This window comes from Pleuronectes platessa, chromosome 4 (genome assembly GCF_947347685.1).
Source record: "Pleuronectes platessa chromosome 4, fPlePla1.1, whole genome shotgun sequence".
Classification (NCBI taxonomy): domain Eukaryota; kingdom Metazoa; phylum Chordata; class Actinopteri; order Pleuronectiformes; family Pleuronectidae; genus Pleuronectes; species Pleuronectes platessa.
The window spans coordinates 28,025,274-28,036,242 of NC_070629.1; positions in this window are offsets into that span (position 1 = coordinate 28,025,274).

A 10,969-nucleotide genomic window follows, 5' to 3' on the forward strand; every position below is an offset into this window, starting at 1 on the left:
CCTAATGTGTGATGCTATTCATATGTGAGGAATATTTGTTTTTGGGCTGTTTACCCATTAATATATATATATATATATACACACACAGTGGTGGCCAAAATTATTAGAACAACTTTAGGATCTGACATTATTGACTTTTTTTGCCTCCAAATCATGATTTAATGTCATAATGTTCATGAAACATGCAGATGGTTGCTCTGAGCACAAACAAATAACAGATGAAGTGAGTCCTACTGATTTTATCCACTTTTAACTTTAATATTTGGTACGTCCACATTTTGGAGCAATTACAGCAGCACATCTCTCTGGCATAGTGTCAATATATTTCCTAAGAACCTCAACCCTAATTTTATCCCATGCCTTCTGCAACTCAAGCCAAAGGCTTTCCTTTGAATGTACAATAGATCTGTCCAGTTTATTATGTTTTTTATCAGTTTACCAATTTTCTCAGATCCTAATGGTGTTATAATAATTTTGGCCACCACTGTATATATATATATACGTAATCAATCAAGTTGTTGTCTTTTATTAGCTCTACTTAGTTACACTGACGTTCCGTGACTGTTCTTCCTTTTTGTGGGGTTCACCAGAGCTTTGTGTAAATTATACAGCCTAAACCTGAATGCTCTGCTATACCAAATTGTGAGAAAACAGAAAATCCAGAAAAAGTATTTCCTATATTTCAATTACAAAATACATGTATTGTATTTTGTTACATTTTCTTGCACCAGTATTTTGTATTTTATTTTGATACTTTATTTGAGGGGTACAAAAATCTCAGTTCATACGCCTCAGTCCCAACAGGTATTGGGACAACCTACCCATTCATGTGAACACGGGTAAACGAAGGGGCAGGGCTAAGGTGTGAAATGCGATTGGGCCTTAAGAAGATTTTTTTTTTATTCTATTGCCTTTTTATATGAACTTGTCTTCCACATCATGACTGACAACAACTGAATTTCCGTGTTGTTTGGATCAATAAACTTTTTATCTTTAATTAATTTCAGAATCACCTGAAAGACATTGCTTTGAAAACTCATTTCAGCCCCGTAACACCGACTCAATGTTTGATTCTAAAGCATTAAAGCTCTTCATGATTATATTTTAGATATTATAAAACTGAATGAGCTTTTAACTCCTAGACCTGATGATTAAAACGTGAATTTTACTCTTTAAACAATAAATCCAGGTCTGAATCCGGGTTATAGACCTTTAGGAATTTGATATAGCTGGGTTAATACCAAGAATATCTCTGCATTGAAGTCAGAAAAGCAATGGTTTGAAGCGTCAATCAACTAACTTATTATCAAAATAAACAATTTGTTTGAGAGAATAGTCACAAATCTGCATAAGAGCCTGAATAACATGGATTATATTTTTGATAAATATCAGTAAAATATGTCCAATACGATATATGTGTTTCAAAAAAGGCAAAGATTCCGAAGATGAAAGTGTTCAGTTACACATAAACTTTATTTTAAATAACTATTAATAAAATACAACTCACATACAAGCAGACACATTTAAGTTATATCAACAATATAAATAAATAAAAATTCAATAAATAAAAATATATAAATAAATAAACAATTGTAGAAATTAATGCACATGTTCACAGTACATACAGAAGTCTTAAATAAAAGAAAACACCCCCGCCCCAGTTAAATTCCACCACATCAAAAGTATCACATTAAAGGGAAACCATTGTACACATAAATATCAGCATACTAGTATGTGGAGTACTACTCAGCATGTAGAAACACTTGTATAGTTACTACTCACTCCGAGGAAGAGAAATTAGGTCTAATGATAACGTGCTCAAGCTAAACTCAGGTCAAATAAAGCTGCTTTCAGACTTTCTCCTATTGTACAAGAATGAAGCCTTTTAAATCAGATCTTTTTCACTTTGACAGGTAAACTCTTCTCTTTTTTACTGCAGGTGGAAATCTCCTTTCCAATAAGGCAGAGGTAATACTGGGGTTCGCTCACACTTCGCAGGGCATGATATTCACCGGCTCCGATGTTCTCCTTCTCAAACCAGTAGCTCTGATCCAAGCTGTCTGGACTGGATGGGGTTTTTTCCATCTGTGAACACAAACACACAATGTTCAGGAACAGCTTCATTCGTAGGAACGAGCTCAAACAACAACAGTCATTTGTCAACCACGTCTGTAGTTTGCCATAACCTAATAACCTAACTTAATCACAAGTGTATTTCAGTTGATATATTTTGAACAAGAAATGTCTGTAGTTAGTTTCGTCCTTGTAGGAATCAGCTGCCAATAGAGAGAACATAAATAAAAGAAATAGCCTGCAGACTGCGAACTCTACAACAGAAACGATTCCAGGGGACCCAAGTTCAAAGTTCTGGCTGTAGTTCAATGTTATGAAGTTCCATCTCCACAGACGAGTAGCGGACTTCAATAACTTCCCAAAGCATTGATCTACAACCAGGTTCATCACTTTGTGTCGTCAGATCGATTCAAGATCATTTCTTTCTTCGTTTTCTTCATACATTGCTGCGAGAACAAATTACCTTCAATTCCCCCTTAGCCACCGCTGGGCTGTAGTAAAGTTGGTCACGCTTGAAGCGGAGAGCGAACTGTATTTTCTCTCCACTTTCACGTTGACTTTTGTACATCGAAGCTGAGAACAGGTAAAAGGAGATAAACAACTTATTTCAAAATCAGAAAATAATGCACAATTATTACAATGATCAAGAAGTGTCAGATGTGGATCAATGAAAACATTTGTCTTGATCCACTCTGGTTTCTTTTTGTCACAAGAATCTTGAATCTATGAATTCATTAGCAGCATCAATGTGGAACTTTGAAAGGTCGTGAGAGAAGAGCTCTACCATTCTCCTCATGATCTTGTCCATCTTTTGTGAGCATCTTCCATGAATTGCGTGACCTCTTGTAGACGATAGACTTCCCACCTTTCGTGGACATGGTGCATTTGGTGAAGTTGTAGACCATGTTGTCTCCTCAGTGTTGTTCTGACACGAGGAAAGAGAAGGTAAACACTCAATGATTCAGAAACACACCAATTTACTCTTTGCAATGTATATAATATTGTTTTCTTAAATTTTATATTTTTTACATTTATAATACCTTTTACCTCTGAAAGGGAGGTTATGTTTTCACCCCTGACATTCAACATTTGAATTTAATATCTCAGGGATTAATTCCACAGAACTGGTCCCGACCTGAGGAAGGCACCATCCATTGCCTTTAACCAGGGATTTTAAAAGGTCCACCCACCATTGTATTGGATTCTAGATCTGTTTTATTATTTTACTCTATTCTATCTTATTCATATGTTGTAATTTTTCTCAGATTAACCCTTTTTAATTCCTTCAACTCTTTTTATTTCAACTCAGATTTCCACTCGTTTTCAGCCTCCACCGAGTAAAAGGACACGTGGACAAACAGACGGCGTGTGCACAGCTGATGTGCATGTTTGAAGATGATGCAGTTGCCACTTACCTTCAGGGAAAGTGTTGATGAACTCGAGAGCTGAAGTCCGTGCTCGCTGCAGAGGAGCCGAGGGAGACTCCTTAAGTATCCCTGAGCTGCGCAGGAGACGCATGCGCAGCAGACAGCACTTCAAAAAGTGAAGGCAAAGTGATGAGTCCGCGGTTTCTCTAGAAATCGGGCAGGCTCTGGAAATTTACAGACAAAGTTCATGGTGAGCAAGTGAGAGTTACACAATAACTCCTGTCTCCTCATCAGTGCACATACTACTACTACTACTACTACTACTACTACTACTAATAATAATAATAATAATAATAATATTGAATTAACTTTAACACTTGTGCTATATTAACTGTGCCATAATCATATGTCTGTGCAATATAAACAGTTAATGTGTGATCCATTCACTGTGCATATTCTCTTCTCTGGTTTAATTCCATTCATATCTTTCTATATTTCTATATACTTCACTTCTATCAAGCAATCAAATTTTGATTTGTATAGCCCATATAATATGGCTGGACTAATAAAGGATTTATTATTCTTATTCCTATAATAATAATAATATAGATTATAATAACTAGCGCCTCTCAAGAGACTTAAGGACGCTTTGCATGTGTCAGTGGGGACAAGAAGAAAAAAGGAAAGAAAATAATTCACACATGAAACTAGAAATACTTTCCAGCTGGTGTTTAGTTTACCTCTCTCTAACCAGAACAGTTTTGTTCAATCATGACAGAATTCACTGAAGCAGCAGAATTCACACACGTCAAATCATGTTTTAAAAGAAAGGGAAAACCACTTCATTATCTCTTCACCACCATGTCACTGGAGATGCGGGTGACGTGAAGGTATTTTTATGTTTGGCTGAACGATCTCTTCAGGAGGTCACAGTGACCAGAATCAAACCAGTTCATCTTTGAGTCCCAGGGACCATTTTGGCCAAATCTGAAGAAATTCACTGGAAAAGGACTGATTCATTTTCATGAACGCGATGTCTAAAGAGACATTCAGTCTGAATCAATGACACATGAATCCTGTGACATGGCTCTCTCTCCACCGTCATTTAAAATACTCGCCCACACTATCGGGCACTATCTATTTCCGTAGAGAAAGTGTTCATGTTTTCTTACGTCAGTGTGGTTGCCGGTATTGCTTCAGTCCCCCCACATCCACCTGCAGGCTCCGTCATCACCCAGATATAATCTCAGCGCGACTGCATGAGTTCATGAGGAATGAAGACATCGAAATAATGATTGACAGTTTATTATTTTTTCAGGAAATGGATGATCATCGTACACTAGTCACCTCTACCGTGCAAATATATTAACCACAATCCACCACACTATTTCCTCACATTGAAATTGCATGTGTTCTTTCATCTGATCTGGGTTTGTTCCCTCATGGTTGAATGCACTTGTTGTGAAATGCCTCGGATAAAAGCATCGGCTTAATGTCATGTAACAGTGACACCCTGTGGTGTAGTGACGCTAGATAAGGAACATTTAAGCATAGTATAGATAGGTATTAAAAAAAAGACATTTATTTGATATTACTATGTACACAATAGTTGAATTGATACAATAATACAGATGTCCTGTGTGTGAGAAACCCTAACACTTGACCTGCTCATTTCTTAAAATGCCTGGTCCTCCTGCTAACCGCTCGAGTCTTTAATCCTCCTCGGACATCAGATCCAGGGATGCAGCTGTGGCCACATTGTGATGGAAATTCATCTTGAGATTTGAAATAATGAAATTCTCAGACCGGAGTTGCTTTTGAGTCTTTATAATAATAAGCTCTGCAGAGTTTACAAGCACGGGTGCTCAAACACAACTGGCTGCAGGTTCACATAAGCCAGAACTTATACAAAGAGGCGTTACATGAGAGATGATATAAAAAAAGAAAGAAGACATCAATGCCATGAAAGACATGAGATAATCATCTATGTCTTATCTGCTGTGTCCGTCCGTCCCCGGTACCAGTTAGAAAAAAAAAAATCACCCTACCGTCCATTGTACCACTTAAAAGAAAAACATCACCAAATAAGAGTTCCATCCTGTCAGGTAGACAGTATCACAGCAGTGAGACACCTAGTAAGGGGATTTCCAATACCTTAGACACTGGTCAGTGGAATTTTTCATTACAACATCATGGATCAGAGATCGCAATCGCAGAGGTAGTGGTCCTGAAGGGCGGCGGGGTATCGGAGCGAGGCTCTCTGGATTTACCACATCTGAAGAAATTCACTCGAGACGGACTCATTCATTCTCATGAACGCGATACAGGAGTCAATCAGTGTGAATCACAGAAATCCAGAGATGGCTCACTCTCCAGTCATCTTTAATACACACCCACACTATCAAGCAATATCAATTTAAGCAGAGAAAATGTCCCCTTTTGCTTACGTCAGTATCTATTCCAGTTTCGCAGCACTGCTTCAGGAGATTGGGGTGGAGGAGGGGTCATGCGTGTCACTGAAGGATGCCTGACTGAGGAAGAGAAGGGATTTTTAAAGTTTGACAGGTGCTGAATGATTGGCTGAAGAGACCGCGCCCGACCTGATTGGACATTTAGGAACACCCACAATCAGCTGATCACTATGCAGGTAAAGTCCTCCGTTGGGCGTTCCTGGATATTTTAGGAACTTCAACGATCAGCTGATCGTCTGCAGGTTAAGTCTTCCTCACTGAACTTACACTCAGCTTCATGTGATGTTGCCCAGAGGTGAATGGAGACTTGCCAGGGTTTTGGAGACAGTCAGTGGTGACGATGGGCTTGTGAAGAAGACGCCAAATCTCAGTGGGCGATGTGAACTTGAACAAGAAAGCTCTGGTAATCTTTCTTTGTTGGAACATCCAGTGCAGCAGTTCATTCGATACAAGACAAACCCAATATATGTTAATGTTATTATTGTTGAAGTGTTTTTCTGTCATTTTATTGTGAAATATTTACTCGCTTCAAGGTCGTGTTATGAATCTGTAACTTCTCAAAGGGAAAGTTTGATGTTTTTAGAGACACAAGCTCTGACGAAGCTTCAAATAAACCTGAAAACACCAGGAGGTGAAAGTCTCGACCAATTCTCTGGGTCTCCCCCAGTCACATTGGACATGATATATATTATATACACCCAGTTGAAACCAAAGCCTGTATATAAAGATAGACGATACATCTTCTCTTCCTTCCTCTGAACACAAATTAATCTTTCCGGATACAGGTGCCACCATCTTGTGCTTCGATATCATCTGGAGCCAGAGTCTGTGCAGGAGTGATCGTGGTGCGTTGCAGCTGATAAACCACGGATCGACCAGGAGTCTGTCTCAGGCGTGAATCATTCATTTTCAGTGTGTTATATATAAATCTAATATTAGGTCTAATGAAAAATATATTGTCTCTCTGGTCGATTATGTAATGTGCTGCTTGCTTAGCCTGTGGTGATGCTGGTTGCAGCTTGCTTTCTTAAACTGTAAAAGTGAGCTGCAGATATAAATAGATGCAGAAAAAAACGTTTGTTACGTCCAGACTTGATTACTGTAATTCCTTATTATCAGGCTCCAGCAGGAAGTCGTTAAAGACTCTGCAGCTTGTCCATAATGCTGCAGCACATGTCCTGACGAGAACCAAGACAAGAGAGCACATTTCTCCTGTATTAGCCTCACTACACCGGCTTCCGGCTAAATCTAGAATAGAATTTAAATTTCTCGTCCTCACCTTCAAGGCCCTTAATAATATGGCACCAAAGAGCTGATAGTACCATATCACCCCTCTAGAGCACTGCGCTCACTAAAGTCTATAAAAGTAGAGGAGGAAAAAGAGCTTTCAGCATCAAGCTCCTCTCCTGTGGAATCATCTCCCACGTTCAGTTCGGCAAGCAGAAACCATCTGTACGTTTAAGAGGAGGCTTAAAACCTTCCTTTACGATAAAGCTTATAGTTAGAGCCGGTCCAGGTTTGTGTTGGACCTGCTCTTAGTTCTGCTGCTATAGGTCCAGAAAGATGGGGGACACTTGAGACACGGAGCTTCTCCTTCCTCTTCTCAATCGTTATCACATCACAGAAATGATATCTCCGTAATACATATTACTGACTTGACTTCCCGGGAGATCTTTTGCCTTATCTTCCCCAGATCCAGAGACGCGGCTGCGCCCACATCGTGGATTACGATGGTGGATCCCGATTCAGAGATCGTGATTGTAATTTTGGATCCTGTATCGTGTATCTTCTATACAGCGGGCTCCCAGGGACCAGCCTCAAGTCCACCCTGAGTCCCATTCTCTTCCTGTCCCGCATCGGCGGTTCCCGTCTGTCGTCTCACATCCTCCAACGTCAGAGGTCCTCATAGTGGCGTCGGCTCCAGTCCCTGCTCCAGTCCCTGCTCCAGTCCCTGCTCCAGTCCCTGTCCCGTGCCGGAGGAGTCCCGGCAGACGCCACTCTGGTTCCAGTGTCGGAGGTCTTCGCGGTGCCAGCTCCAGTCCCTGCTCCTGTCTCCGCTCCAGTCCCTGTCCCACGCCGGAGGGTCCCGGCAGATGCCACTCTGGTTCCGGCGTCAGAGATCCGTGCGGTGCCAGCTCCAGTTCCTGCCCCATGTTCGGGGCTGAGGTCGGAGCTCTTGCCCTCTGGCCCTGACTGGTCTTCGGGCCACCCGCCTGAGGAGCTCCCGTGCTTGGCTCCTGACCGCCCTCCCGAGCCTCAGAACTCTGTCCTTGATTGGCCACGGCGCCGCCCAACAGAGCCCTTAAGGCCAATGTATGCTTCTCCGTTTTGACGGACACGGACAGATAGGACCGCCTTCTCTAACGTGGAACGCACTCTCCGGGCCTCAGCATACAGAGGCCTTTATTCCTGTTTCCTGAGCCGCCACGGTGCCATCCTCCCGAGCCTCTGTGCTCAGCCCCTGAGCGGCCACGGAGCCGTCGGCTTTAGACCCTGGGCACCTCCCGGATTCCCTCCTCCGGTTCCCTCCTCCTCCCTCCCGTCTCGGCTCACATTTTGGACCGTCTAGAATCCAGTCCTTGAGGAGGGGGTACTGTGACGTTTGTCATTTTAGTTTTGTGGATTCCTGTCTCTTTGTGTTAGACCTGCTCTTAGTTCTGCTGCTATAGGTCCAGAAAGATGGGGGACACTTGAGACACGGAGCTTCTCCTTCCTCTTCTCAATCGTTATCACATCACAGAAATGATATCTCCGTAATACATATTACTGACTTGACTTCCCCGGAGATCTTTTGCCTTATCTTCCCCAGATCCAGAGCCGCGGCTGCCCCCACATCGTGGATTATGATGGTGGATCCCGATTCAGAGATCGTGATCGTAATTTTGGATCCTGTATCGTGTTGGCATCTGGTAGTGGTGGTGGAGCACGATCAAGGTGGCAGCTGATGGTGGATCCAGTGGACAATGACTGTGGACTATGGTGGCATACCATCATGAAGGTGGATCGTGATCGTGGTGGCTGCTGACCGTGGACTATGATTACAACAAGACTGCTTGATGACAACATTTCTACTCAGATACTTACCATCACTGACAATAATCCATCTGTTCATTTACCTTCCATTATGCTACAAAGTATTTATTCTAATCAATGCTGCAAACACTCTTATCTTTCTGATGTCCTCCTTTACACTTTTCATCTCTTGCACGTCTATCCGTCCTGAGAGAGGGATCCTCACATGAGGCACTCTGAGGTTTCTACCTTATTTTTACCCTGTTAAATTGTTTTATTAGTCATTGTTCCTTACTCTTGTTGAGGGTTAAGGGCAGAGGAGGTCACACCATTGTTGTGCAATAGTAGGAGTAGAATTGACGTTGGCTAATTATTAATAATCATGAAATATGATTATTAAAATGACAATTATTTCTTAAAAATAATCAAAAATGATAAAGCTATTAATTAAGAAATGTAACACATTTAATTAGAAATGATATGGTTATCCATTAATAATAGTTAAAATAATTAATGAAAACAATAAAATTATCAATTAAGAATAATACAAATCTGTAATCATTGCTTATTATCGCGGGGCACCACCCTGGTTACAGGGACCAACGAGTCAATCTATAAATATCAGTCTCATAATGATAAATGTCAAATCAATAATCTCAATATTTAATATTAATAATTATTTAATTAACAGTGAAGGCTTCTAAGTTCGAGCACAGGCTATAGTAATCCAGCTGTATTCACATACACATGTACAAATAATCACAGAAATACAAATACTTTAATTACAAAAGTATTTATTAAAAAGGGGAAATAAAGTTAATGTTATTCAATGATTCATCATTTTAACAAGCTCCGATATTTCAAAGATAAACACAGCAGCAGCACTTATCACAATTCAGAAAATACATGTAAAACCGGCGGTCTACCTATGTATGTCTGTCTCGGTGTGTGTCTGTGTCAAAGTGTCTCTCTGTGTGTGTGTGTCTATGTGTATGCATGTGAAATAAAGTTAGTGTTATTTAATGATTCATCATTTTAACAAACTCCCATATTTCAAAGATAACAACAGCAGCCGCTTATCACAATTTAGAAAAACACATGTATTCATCTATGTGTATCTGTGTGTGTGTATCTGTCTGTGTCTATCAATGTGTGTCTGTGTGGGTGTGTCTGTGTGGGTGTGTGTGTGTGTGAGAGAGAGAGCGAGAGAGAGAGAGAAAAAGAAGGGGGCGTGGCGATGACGTGGTGACTAGTGATGGCGAGATGAAGCTTCATGAAGCTTTGAAGCTTTCCATCCAATTGGTTCGCTCATGGGCCGAAGCTTCATGGTGCTTCATTTGCTCTACTGCGCCATCAAGTGGACATTAAATGTAATGTAATTATACTGAAACCATGGCTTTGGTGTGTGAAGCTTTGAATTGAATAAACGAATTAATGATGTTTGTGATGCCAATACATGTACACGTACAAAATGGATAACAGTTAATTTATTTTTATTTAAAAACAACAGCTTCTCAACAGTGCTGGGTTTCAGGCGGATTAATTTTTTTTGAAATAATTTCGCCTGCTTTAGAAACGATCATTTCACAGCGCACAGATAAGGTTGGGGTACAAAGAAAAGATACCGCAAGTTTGTACAAGTTAGCAAATAAATTCCTATTCTCCCTCCAATACTCAGAATATATTGCAAGCAAACGCACAATAAAGTCCCAAGACAAGTAGTGTGGGGGGGGGGAATCAATTGCGTTTCGCGGCCCCTTTTATTTTGAATCGCACACCAAACCCGCGAACCCTTTCCTGAATCAGTGACGTGCTCGGCCGACTCGCGAGGCTTCGAACGTCATCACATACGTCATCAACACAAGCCTCGATACGCGCTTCATAAAAATCATCCTCGATTACTCGACACACGCTTCGAAGCCTCGACACGGGAGGACACATCACTAGTGGTGACGTCACATCTAAGATGGCGGCCGATCATGATTCGTGGAATCAAGGCCTAAAAACTCTCAAAATGGCGGATTGACTACAAAACAAGATGGCGGA